The sequence below is a fragment of the Melanerpes formicivorus genome, unplaced genomic scaffold (assembly GCF_026170545.1).
Source record: "Melanerpes formicivorus ecotype bairdi unplaced genomic scaffold, bMelFor1.0.p_v2 SCAF_305, whole genome shotgun sequence".
Taxonomy (NCBI): Eukaryota; Metazoa; Chordata; class Aves; order Piciformes; family Picidae; genus Melanerpes; species Melanerpes formicivorus.
Window position 1 is genome coordinate 35,001 of NW_027142657.1, and position 12,500 is coordinate 47,500.

The following is a 12,500-nucleotide window of genomic DNA, read 5'->3' on the forward strand; positions in this document are numbered from 1 at the left end:
GCACTGAGCCGTGCGGCGGCAGGTAGACGTGCTCTCCTTCCCGAGGAGGTAGACGTGCTCTCCCTGGCGAGGGGGGGACTTAGTGCACTGAGCCGTGCGGCGGCAGGTAGACGTGCTCTCCTTCCCGAGGAGGTAGACGTGCTCTCCCTGGCGAGGGGGGGACTTAGTGCACCGAGCCGTGCGGCGGCAGGTAGACGTGCTCTCCTTCCCGAGGAGGTAGACGTGCTCTCCTTCCCAGGAGGTAGACGTGCTCTCCTTCCCGAGGAGGTAGACGTGCTCTCCTTCCCAGGAGGTAGACGTGCTCTCCTTCCCGAGGAGGTAGACGTGCTCTCCTTCCCAGGAGGTAGACGTGCTCTCCTTCCCGAGGAGGTAGACGTGCTCTCCTTCCCAGGAGGTAGACGTGCTCTCCTTCCCGAGGAGGTAGACGTGCTCTCCTTCCCAGGAGGTAGACGTGCTCTCCTTCCCGAGGAGGTAGACGTGCTCTCCCTCGGTGAGTAGACGTGCTCTCCCTGAGCTGGCAGGTAGACGTGCTCTCCATGGCGAGGGGGGACTTAGTGCACTGAGCCGTGCGGCAGGAGGTAGACGTGCTCCCCGCGGCCGGGCGGGCACTTAGCGCGCGGAGGCTGGAACCGCGGGGTAGACGTGGTCCCCGGGACGAGGGCCGCCTGGTATCGCCCGCCCGGCCCCCAACCCCCCCCCCCCCCCGCGGCGGCGTAAATGAAGAGAGGCAGTCGGCATGAAACCTTCTTTTATTAAGTGTTGTTTTCATCGAGCGTCTTTCATTAAAGGTTGTGTTCTGAAGCAGTCTTTTCTTCAACAGCGCTGTTCTCCGGGGAGAAGGTCTGCCGGCATCTCTAGAAATCTCCCCCCGCTCCTGACCGCCTCCCCCCCCGCCCCCGCTGCCGGTTTGCGCGGAGCCCCCCCTTCCCGCCGTTGCCTCTTGCCGCTACCCCCGCCCCCCCCCCGCTGCCGGTTTGCGCGGAGCCCCCCCTTCCCGCCGTTGCCTCTTGCCGCTACCCCCCGCCCCCCCCCCGCTGCCGGTTTGCGCGGAGCCCCCCCTTCCCGCCGTTGCCTCTTGCCGCTACCCCCCGCCCCCCCCCCCGCTGCCGGTTTGCGCGGAGCCCCCCCTTCCCGCCGTTGCCTCTTGCCGCTACCCCCGCCCCCCCCCCGCTGCCGGTTTGCGCGGAGCCCCCCCTTCCCGCCGTTGCCTCTTGCCGCTACCCCCGCCCCCCCCCCGCTGCCGGTTTGCGCGGAAGCCCCCCCTTCCCGCCGTTGCCTCTTGCCGCTACCCCCCGCCCCCCCCCCGCTGCCGGTTTGCGCGGAGCCCCCCCTTCCCGCCGTTGCCTCTTGCCGTTACCCCCGCCCCCCCCCCGCTGCCGGTTTGCGCGGAGCCCCCCCGCCTGCCGTTGCCTCTTGCCGCGGCCACCACCGCCCCCCCCACACCCCCCGGCCCCCGTTACCGGTTTGCGCGGAGCCCCCCCTCCCGACGTTGCCTCTTGCCGCTGCTGCCACCCCCAGCTCCCCACACCCCCCCGGCTCCCGTTACCGCTTTGCACGGAGCCCCCCCGCCCGCCGTTATCTCTTGCCGCTGCCGCGACCCATCTCCCCCCCCCCCCGCCGCCGCTAACTGCCCCCCGAAGCCGCTAGCAGCTGGGCACCCCCCGCCAAAGCCGCCGCGGCTTCCCCTTCCCACATTGTCCCCTGGAGGGGGGATCGCGACGCGGGCTGCCGCTTCCCTCCCGGGCTGCCCGGCTGCTCTCTAACCCCTGCGACCGAGGCGGCGCTGTTAGGGCGGCCGTGCCGGTGCCCCTTGCCGCAGCTAGCCTCTCGCCGCTGCCCCTCCCGTCCGTCGTCCCCCGTCCCCAAAAACTTGCTGCTCTCCACGCTGGAGCCTGCACGGGGGAGGTTGCGCTCCGCTCCTCCGGCCCTAAAGCCGCCCTCGCCCGCCCCCCGGCTTGCCGCTTGGCTGGGCTGCCCGCCCGCCCGCTAATCCCCCCAACGCCCCCACCCCAAAAACACCCCAGCCCTACCGCATGCCGCTCCCCCTCTCCCCGCTCTCGCTGACCGCTGCCACCCCCCCCCCACCCCTCCCCCCCGAAACAAACCCCCCAGCCCTACCGCATGCCGCTCCCCCTCTCTCCCTAGCCTGCCCCCCCCGCCGTCGCTTGCTGCTGCTGCTGCCGCCGCCGCCGCCGCCGCCGCCGCCGGCGGGACCCGCCTCGGTCTGGTGGCGCGCGCTCGGAGATCCCCGGCTACCCGTCCGTCCGTCCCTCCCTCCCGCCCCGCCCCGGGGGAGGGCCCGGGGCAGCGCGGGCAGGCGGGGAGCAAAAAAAGGCGCGGGCGCCAAAAAACGTCGGGGTCCCGGGGTGGCGGAGGGGGGCGGCGGCGGGGGCGGCGGCGGGTACACGGCGCCGGGTCCAGGGCGCCGGGTCCAGCCCGTCCCGGGGCGGGGACAGGTGGTGTCGTCCGTCCCCGCCCCCGTAACCTGCTCTGAAGCATCCGCTTCCCGCCGCGGTTCGCCCTCCACCCCCCCGCCGCACACGCAGCTGCCGCTTCCCGCCGCCTCTGCCCCCCGCCCCGGGATCAACCACCCGCCGGGTCCAGCCGGTCCCGGTCCCGGGAACCTGCTCCCGGGGCCAGCCGGAGCCACGCCCCCTCCTCTGACGCTTCCAGCTGCCGCCTCCCCTCCCACCCCCCAAACTCACACTGGCCCTCGCCGGCCCGCCCACCCGCCTACCTGCTTGCCCGCCGCCGCTGGGTGGCGTGCCGGACACTCTCGCACACAGGTACACAGACAGGGACACAGGGACACAGGCACTCAGGCACACAGGGACACAGGGACACAGGGACACAAGGACACAGGGACACAGGCACTCAGGCACTCAGGCACTCAGGGACACAGGGACACAGGGACACAGGCACTCAGGCACTCAGGGACACAGGGACACAGGGACACAGGGACACAGGCACTCAGGCACACAGGGACACAGGTGGCGGGCCGGAGGCCGCTCTCCACTGTGTGGCAGGGGTCCAAGAGCCACCCCAGCCCAACCCAGAGGGTCTTTTGCACCTCTCTAGAGGCCACCCAGAGACTCCAGGCCGCAGCAGAAGCCTCTCCCGCACGCTCTGCAGGCTTCTCAGCCACCCCAGGCCGCAGCAGAAGCCTCTCCCGCACGCTCTGCAGGCTTCTCAGCCACCCCAGGCCGCAGCAGAAGCCTCCCCCGCACGCTCTGCAGGCTTCCGACCCACCCCAGGCCGCACCAGAAGCCTCCCCCGCAAGCTCTGCAGGCTTCCGACCCACCCCAGGCCGCAGCAGAAGCCTCTCCCGCACGCTCTGCAGGCTTCTCAGCCACCCCAGGCCGCAGCAGAAGCCTCTCCCGCACGCTCTGCAGGCTTCTCAGCCACCCCAGGCCGCACCAGAAGCCTCCCCCGCACGCTCTGCAGGCTTCTCAGCCACCCCAGGCCGCACCAGAAGCCTCCCCCGCACGCTCTGCAGGCTTCCCACCCACCCCAGGCCGCAGCAGAAGCCTCTCCCGCACGCCCTGCAGGCTTCTCAGCCACCCCAGGCCGCAGCAGAAGCCTCTCCCGCACGCTCTGCAGGCTTCTCAGCCACCCCAGGCCGCAGCAGAAGCCTCTCCCGCACGCTCTGCAGGCTTCTCAGCCACCCCAGGCCGCAGCAGAAGCCTCTCCCGCACGCCCTGCAGGCTTCTCAGCCACCCCAGGCCGCAGCAGAAGCCTCTCCCGCACGCTCTTCAGGCTTCTCAGCCACCCCAGGCCGCACCAGAAGCCTCCCCCGCACGCTCTGCAGGCTTCTCAGCCACCCCAGGCCGCACCAGAAGCCTCTCCCGCACGCTCTTCAGGCTTCTCAGCCACCCCAGGCCGCACCAGAAGCCTCCCCCGCACGCTCTTCAGGCTTCTCAGCCACCCCAGGCCGCACCAGAAGCCTCCCCCGCACGCTCTGCAGGCTTCCCACCCACCCCCAGGCCGCAGCAGAAGCCTCTCCCGCACGCTCTGCAGGCTTCCGACCCACCCCAGGCCGCACCAGAAGCCTCCCCCGCACGCTCTGCAGGCTTCCGTCCCACCCCAGGCCGCACCAGAAGCCTCCCCCGCATGCTCTGCAGGCTTCCGTCCCACCCCAGGCCGCACCAGAAGCCTCCCCCGCACGCTCTGCAGGCTTCTCAGCCACCCCAGGCCGCACCAGAAGCCTCCCCCGCACGCTCTGCAGGCTTCTCAGCCACCCCAGGCCGCACCAGAAGCCTCCCCCGCACGCTCTGCAGGCTTCTCAGCCACCCCAGGCCGCAGCAGAAGCCTCCCCCGCACGCTCTGCAGGCTTCTCAGCCACCCCAGGCCGCAGCAGAAGCCTCCCCCGCACGCTCTGCAGGCTTCTCAGCCACCCCAGGCCGCAGCAGAAGCCTCCCCCGCACGCTCTGCAGGCTTCTCAGCCACCCCAGGCCCCAACAGAAGCCTCTCCCGCACGCTCTGCAGGCTTCCGACCCACCCCAGGCCGCACCAGAAGCCTCCCCCGCACGCTCTGCAGGCTTCCGTCCCACCCCAGGCCGCACCAGAAGCCTCCCCCGCACGCTCTGCAGGCTTCTCAGCCACCCCAGGCCGCACCAGAAGCCTCCCCCGCACGCTCTGCAGGCTTCTCAGCCACCCCAGGCCGCAGCAGAAGCCTCCCCCGCACGCTCTGCAGGCTTCTCAGCCACCCCAGGCCGCAGCAGAAGCCTCCCCCGCACGCTCTGCAGGCTTCTCAGCCACCCCAGGCCCCAACAGAAGCCTCTCCCGCACGCTCTGCAGGCTTCCGACCCACCCCAGGCCGCAGCAGAAGCCTCTCCCGCACGCTCTGCAGGCTTCCGACCCACCCCAGGCCGCACCAGAAGCCTCCCCCGCACGCTCTGCAGGCTTCCGTCCCACCCCAGGCCGCACCAGAAGCCTCCCCCGCACGCTCTGCAGGCTTCCGTCCCACCCCAGGCCGCACCAGAAGCCTCCCCCGCACGCTCTGCAGGCTTCTCAGCCACCCCAGGCCGCAGCAGAAGCCTCCCCCGCACGCTCTGCAGGCTTCTCAGCCACCCCAGGCCGCAGCAGAAGCCTCCCCCGCACGCTCTGCAGGCTTCTCAGCCACCCCAGGCCGCAGCAGAAGCCTCCCCCGCACGCTCTGCAGGCTTCTCAGCCACCCCAGGCCCCAACAGAAGCCTCTCCCGCACGCTCTGCAGGCTTCTCAGCCACCCCAGGCCGCACCAGAAGCCTCCCCCGCACGCTCTGCAGGCTTCCGTCCCACCCCAGGCCGCACCAGAAGCCTCCCCCGCACGCTCTGCAGGCTCCCTTGTCTGCTTTGGAAGGCCTCCCATCCACTCCAGACCTGCCTGGAGGCCTCCCTCGACTGCTCCCGGGGCCCTCGAAGCCACCCTAGGCCTTTCTGGAGGACCTGCTCGACCGCTCGGGCGGCTTCTGACGCACCCTCGGCCATCCGGCGCCCAGCAGCTCCCAGGGCCAGGCACCGGCCTCCCCCCTCCGGCCGCCCCTGGGGCCGGGGGTGGCTCGGACTCGGCGCCCCCAACGTGTCGTCCCGTCCCCCCCCCGCCCCGCACCGCCGAACATTCGCTGCAGCCGAGGGCTTGCCGCTCGACGCCTACCCCACCCGCCCAGCCCCCCGCTGCGGCCCGGCGCTGCCCCGGCCGCTGCGCCCCGCCTCTCATCGCTCCCCCCACCCGGCAACCGGCCGCCGGGCACGGCAAGTCCCAGGGCAGGGAACAGGTGCTGCCGGGACCCCGTGCTGGCTGCCGGCTTCCCGGGGCTGCCCCGGGCACGGACAGGTCGCCCCCCCCGCCCCGGCGAATGTTCACCGAACTGGCTGCCGGCTGCCTTCGAGCACCCCCCGCCCCCCGCCACTATCGTCCCCCCCGCCCCCCCTCCGCCTCCGCTGCCGCTTCTCCCCGCACCGCCTCCACTGCCTCCCCCCGCCGCCGGCGAACGAGTCGCCGGATCCGTAGGGTGCCGGGAGCCCGAACGGCGAGCGGCTCCGGCTGCTGCCGGGACCGCGGGGCTTCGAGCCGCTCCGGCCGCGGCCGGGACCCCGTGCCGGAAGCCGGCATCCCGGGACGGCCCCGGGACGGCCCCGGTCGCCGGCCGGGTGACGTTCAGCGAAGCGGCTGCCGCCAGTCTTTGGGCCTCCCCCGTGCCGGGGCCGCGGGGCTTCGAGCCGGTCCGGCCGCGGCCGGGATCCGGGGCCGGACGATGGCTTCCCGGGCCGGTCCCGGTCGCCTCCCAGGTGACGTTCACCGAAGCGGCTGACGGCTGTCTTCGAGCCCCCCCCCCCCCCCCGCCTCCGCGGCCGCTTCTGCCCGCACCCCCTCCACTGCCTCCCCCCGCCGCCGGCGAACGAGTCGCCGGATCTGTAGGGTGCCGGGAGCCCGAACGGCGAGCGGCTCCGGCTGCTGCCGGGACCGCGGGGATTCGAGCCGGTCCGGCCGCGGCCGGGACCCCGTGCCGGAAGCCGGCATCCCGGGACGGCCCCGGGACGGCCCCGGTCGCCGGCCGGGTGACGTTCAGCGAAGCGGCTGCCGCCAGTCTTTGGGCCTCCCCCGTGCCGGGGCCGCGGGGATTCGAGCCGGTCCGGCCGCGGCCGGGATCCCGGGCCGGACGATGGCTTCCCGGGCCGGTCCCGGTCGCCTCCCGGGTGACGTTCACCGAAGCGGCTGCCGGCTGTCTTCGAGCCCCCCCCCCCCCTCCGCCTCCGCTGCCGCTTCTCCCCGCACCCCCTCCACTGCCTCCCCCCGCCGCCGGCGAACGAGTCGCCGGATCTGTAGGGTGCCGGGAGCCCGAACGGCGAGCGGCTCCGGCTGCTGCCGGGACCGCGGGGATTCGAGCCGCTCCGGCCGCGGCCGGGACCCCGTGCCGGAAGCCGGCATCCCCGGACAGCCCCGGGACGGCCCCGGTCGCCGGCCGGGTGACGTTCACCGAAGCGGCTGCCGGCTGTCTTCGAGCCCCCCCCCCTCCGCCTCCGCTGCCGCTTCTGCCCGCACCCCCTCCACTGCCTCCCCCCGCCGCCGGCGAACGAGTCGCCGGATCCGTAGGGTGCCGGGAGCCCGAACGGCGAGCGGCTCCGGCTGCTGCCGGGACCGCGGGGATTCGAGCCGCTCCGGCCGCGGCCGGGACCCCGTGCCGGATGCCGGCATCCCGGGACGGCCCCGGGACGGCCCCGGTCGCCGGCCGGGTGACGTTCACCGAAGCGGCTGCCGCCAGTCTTTGGGCCTCCCCCGTGCCGGGGCCGCGGGGCTTCGAGTCGGTCCGGCCGCGGCTGGGACCCCGTGCCTGTCGCAGGCTTCCCGGGACGGCCCCGGAACGGCCGCGGTCGCCGGCCGGGTGACGTTCACCGAGGCGACTGCCGGCTGTCTTCGAGCCCCCCCCCCCCCTGCCGGAGCCGCGGGGATACGAGCCGGTCCGGCCGCGGCCGGGACCCCGTGCCGGAAGCCGGCATCCCGGGACGGCCCCGGGACGGCCCCGATCGCCTCCTGGGTGACGTTCACCGAAGCGGCTGCCGGCTGTCTTCGAGCCCCCCCCCCTCCGCCTCCGCTGCCGCTTCTCCCCGCACCGCCTCCACTGCCTCCCCCCGCTGCCGGCGAACGAGTCGGCGGATCCATACCGTCCCGAGAGCCCGAGGCGGCGGCACCCAGTGCGGGTCCGGCCGAGGCCGGGACCCCGTGCCTGTCGCAGGCTTCCCGGGACGGCCCCGGAACGGCCGCGGTCGCCGGCCGGGTGACGTTCACCGAAGCGGCTGCCGCCAGTCTTTGGGCCTCCCCCGTGCCGGGGCCGCGGGGATTCGAGCCGGTCCGGCCGCGGCCGGGACCCCGTGCCGGAAGCCGGCATCCCGGGACGGCCCCGGGACGGCCCCGGTCGCCGGCCGGGTGACGTTCACCGAAGCGGCTGCCGCCAGTCTTTGGGCCTCCCCCGTGCCGGGGCCGCGGGGATTCGAGCCGGTCCGGCCGCGGCCGGGATCCGGGGCCGGACGATGGCTTCCCGGGCCGGTCCCGGTCGCCTCCCGGGTGACGTTCACCGAAGCGGCTGACGGCTGTCTCCGAGCACCCCCCCCCCCTCCGCCTCCGCTGCCGCTTCTGCCCGCACCTCCTTCACTGCCTCCCCCCCCCGCCCGCGAACGAGTCGCCGGATCCGTAGGGTGCCGGGAGCCCGAACGGCGAGCGGCTCCGGCTGCTGCCGGGACCGCGGGGATTCGAGCCGGTCCGGCCGCGGCCGGGACCCCGTGCCGGAAGCCGGCATCCCGGGACGGCCCCGGGACGGCCCCGGTCGCCGGCCGGGTGACGTTCACCGAAGCGGCTGCCGCCAGTCTTTGGGCCTCCCCCGTGCCGGGGCCGCGGGGATTCGAGCCGGTCCGGCCGCGGCCGGGATCCGGGGCCGGACGATGGCTTCCCGGGCCGGTCCCGGTCGCCTCCCGGGTGACGTTCACCGAAGCGGCTGACGGCTGTCTCCGAGCACCCCCCCCCCCCTCCGCCTCCGCTGCCGCTTCTGCCCGCACCTCCTTCACTGCCTCCCCCCCCCGCCCGCGAACGAGTCGCCGGATCCGTAGGGTGCCGGGAGCCCGAACGGCGAGCGGCTCCGGCTGCTGCCGGGACCGCGGGGATTCGAGCCGCTCCGGCCGCGGCCGGGACCCCGTGCCGGAAGCCGGCATCCCGGGACGGCCCCGGGACGGCCCCGGTCGCCGGCCGGGTGACGTTCACCGAAGCGGCTGCCGCCAGTCTTTGGGCCTCCCCCGTGCCGGGGCCGCGGGGATTCGAGCCGGTCCGGCCGCGGCCGGGATCCGGGGCCGGACGATGGCTTCCCGGGCCGGTCCCGGTCGCCTCCCGGGTGACGTTCACCGAAGCGGCTGACGGCTGTCTCCGAGCACCCCCCCCCCCCTCCGCCTCCGCTGCCGCTTCTGCCCGCACCTCCTTCACTGCCTCCCCCCCCCCGCCCGCGAACGAGTCGCCGGATCCGTAGGGTGCCGGGAGCCCGAACGGCGAGCGGCTCCGGCTGCTGCCGGGACCGCGGGGATTCGAGCCGGTCCGGCCGCGGCCGGGACCCCGTGCCGGAAGCCGGCATCCCGGGACGGCCCCGGGACGGCCCCGGTCGCCGGCCGGGTGACGTTCACCGAAGCGGCTGCCGCCAGTCTTTGGGCCTCCCCCGTGCCGGGGCCGCGGGGATTCGAGCCGGTCCGGCCGCGGCCGGGATCCGGGGCCGGACGATGGCTTCCCGGGCCGGTCCCGGTCGCCTCCCGGGTGACGTTCACCGAAGCGGCTGACGGCTGTCTCCGAGCACCCCCCCCCCCCTCCGCCTCCGCTGCCGCTTCTGCCCGCACCTCCTTCACTGCCTCCCCCCCCCGCCCGCGAACGAGTCGCCGGATCCGTAGGGTGCCGGGAGCCCGAACGGCGAGCGGCTCCGGCTGCTGCCGGGACCGCGGGGATTCGAGCCGCTCCGGCCGCGGCCGGGACCCCCGTGCCGGAAGCCGGCATCCCGGGACGGCCCCGGGACGGCCCCGATCGCCTCCTGGGTGACGTTCACCGAAGCGGCTGCCGGCTGTCTTCGAGCCCCCCCCCGCCTCCGCCTCCGCTGCCGCTTCTGCCCGCACCCCCTCCACTGCCTCCCCCCGCCGCCGGCGAACGAGTCGCCGGATCCGTAGGGTGCCGGGAGCCCGAACGGCGAGCGGCTCCGGCTGCTGCCGGGACCGCGGGGATTCGAGCCGGTCCGGCCGCGGCCGGGACCCCGTGCCGGAAGCCGGCATCCCCGGACGGCCCCGGGACGGCCCCGATCGCCTCCTGGGTGACGTTCACCGAAGCGGCTGCCGGCTGTCTTCGAGCCCCCCCCCCCTCCGCCTCCGCTGCCGCTTCTGCCCGCACCCCCTCCACTGCCTCCCCCCGCCGCCGGCGAACGAGTCGGCGGATCCGTAGGGTGCCGGGAGCCCGAACGGCGAGCGGCTCCGGCTGCTGCCGGGACCGCGGGGATTCGAGCCGCTCCGGCCGCGGCCGGGACCCCGTGCCGGAAGCCGGCATCCCGGGACGGCCCCGGGACGGCCCCGGTCGCCGGCCGGGTGACGTTCAGCGAAGCGGCTGCCGCCAGTCTTTGGGCCTCCCCCGTGCCGGGGCCGCGGGGCTTCGAGTCGGTCCGGCCGCGGCTGGGACCCCGTGCCTGTCGCAGGCTTCCCGGGACGGCCCCGGAACGGCCGCGGTCGCCGGCCGGGTGACGTTCACCGAGGCGACTGCCGGCTGTCTTCGAGCCCCCCCCCCCCCCCTACCGGAGCCGCGGGGATACGAGCCGGTCCGGCCGCGGCCGGGACCCCGTGCCGGAAGCCGGCATCCCGGGACGGCCCCGAGACGGCCCCGATCGCCTCCTGGGTGACGTTCACCGAAGCGGCTGCCGGCTGTCTTCGAGCCCCCCCCCCCTCCGCCTCCGCTGCCGCTTCTCCCCGCACCCCCTCCACTGCCTCCCCCCGCCGCCCGCGAACGAGTCGCCGGATCTGTAGGGGGCCGGGAGCCCGAGGCGGCGAGCGGCTCCGGCTGCTGCCGGGACCGCGAGGCTTCGAGCCGGTCCGGCCGCGGCCGGGATCTCGTGCCGAACGTCGTCTTCCCGGGACGGTCCCGGGAGGGCCCCAGTCTCCTCCCGGGTGACGTTCACCGAAGCGGCTGCCGGCTGTCTTCGAGCCCCCACCCCTGCCGTGGCCGCGGGGATTCGCCCCGGTCCGGCAGCTGACGGTTCCCTGTGCCGGACGCCGGCTTCCCGGGACAGCCCCGGGACACCCCCGGTCGCCTCCCGGGTGACGTTCACCGAAGCTGCTGCCGCCTGTCTTTGTCCCCCCCCCCCGTGCTCTCCCTCAGCCGGGAGGTAGACGTGCTCTCCCTCGGCGAGTAGACGTGCTCTCCCTCGGCGAGTAGACGTGCTCTCCCTGGGCGAGTAGACGTGCTCTCCCTGAGCGAGTAGACGTGCTCTCCCTGGGCGAGTAGACGTGCTCTCCCTCGGCGAGTAGACGTGCTCTCCCTGGGCGAGTAGACGTGCTCTCCCTGGGCGAGTAGACGTGCTCTCCCTGGGCGAGTAGACGTGCTCTCCCTGGGCGAGTAGACGTGCTCTCCCTCGGCGAGTAGACGTGCTCTCCCTGGGCGAGTAGACGTGCTCTCCCTCGGCGAGTAGACGTGCTCTCCCTGGGCGAGTAGACGTGCTCTCCCTGGGCGAGTAGACGTGCTCTCCCTGGGCGAGTAGACGTGCTCTCCCTGGGCGAGTAGACGTGCTCTCCCTGGGCGAGTAGACGTGCTCTCCCTCGGCGAGTAGACGTGCTCTCCCTCGGCGAGTAGACGTGCTCTCCCTCGGCGAGTAGACGTGCTCTCCGCGGAGATCGCGCTTGTCGCCAAGGGGTCGCTGTTGCGCTCTGCCTCCGCCTACGTCATCGTACAAGCCGGCGTGATTTCTGCGACCTGCCGCTGGGCGGAGGTCGGCTGGTTGTGCGCTCGCGGAGCTGACGGCCCTCCAGTTCCGTATATGAGGGAACGAGTGACGCCGAGCACTCCCAGGGCAGCGCTGCCGAGCGGCTGCTCCAAGCCACCCGCCAGGCGGCTGGGCAGGGGTCCGTCTGGCTTCTCGGTGGCTTTCCCCCCGGGTCAGAGAGGGGACCCGCGGGGCCGAGCAAAGGCGCGGCGGTTTGGAGCGGCCGCTGGCGCACCCTCAGCGGTGTTGGATGGGTTTCGCTCGTCCGTGAGCCGGAGCCCAGCCCGGGCTCGGCAACGAAAGAGGGGAAAAGAAAAAAAGTTGACGAGTGGCTGGCGCCGGCCACTGCCGAAGTGTGGAACCCCCAAAGCGAAGTTTGCCCGGTGGGGCACGGGGGCAGAGAAAGCCGGGGAGACGTGGTGCCGGCGTCGGTCCCACCAAGAATGGAAAGCAAGCCCGTCCAGGCACGGCGAGAGAGAGCCCGGTAAGGGGCAGAGAGAGTTCCCAGCACTGGACCCTCTTCACGGGGGTTCCCCCCCATGGCCAAAGCCGCAGCCCGCGGGGGCACGGCATCTAAGGGAAAAGCCAGCGGCGGTGACTGGCCACTCGTATGCTATGGAGCCCGGCATGGGGGGAGGAGGGCAAGCCGGTGCCCCAGCACGGCTTCCTCCTGGCTCCAGAGGGGCGCCCCGTGATGGAGATGTAACTCGGTGCAGCTTGAGGGAAAATGCAAGCCCACGTTTCGGGGAGGCAGAGGTGCCCTGTGAGCCGGTGCGGCCCGGTGCAGCTTGCCCCCCCCCCATCTCTGGAGGGCGCCCCGTTTGCTCCTCCGGCGTGTTGCCCGCACGCCGAGCCCCGTGCCTGCTGGCTGCTCCCGAGGGCGGTGGCGGGTGCGCGTGGCTGTGTCTGTCCCAGAAGAGCGAGGCCGTGGGGCCTCCGCTGGCTTCCTTTCCTTCTGTCCTTGTTGATCGATGAGGCCTTTCGGGTCGCGTCGGAAAGGGCCCCCGGCCGGCAGGGCAAGGGCGGTCTTCCTTTCC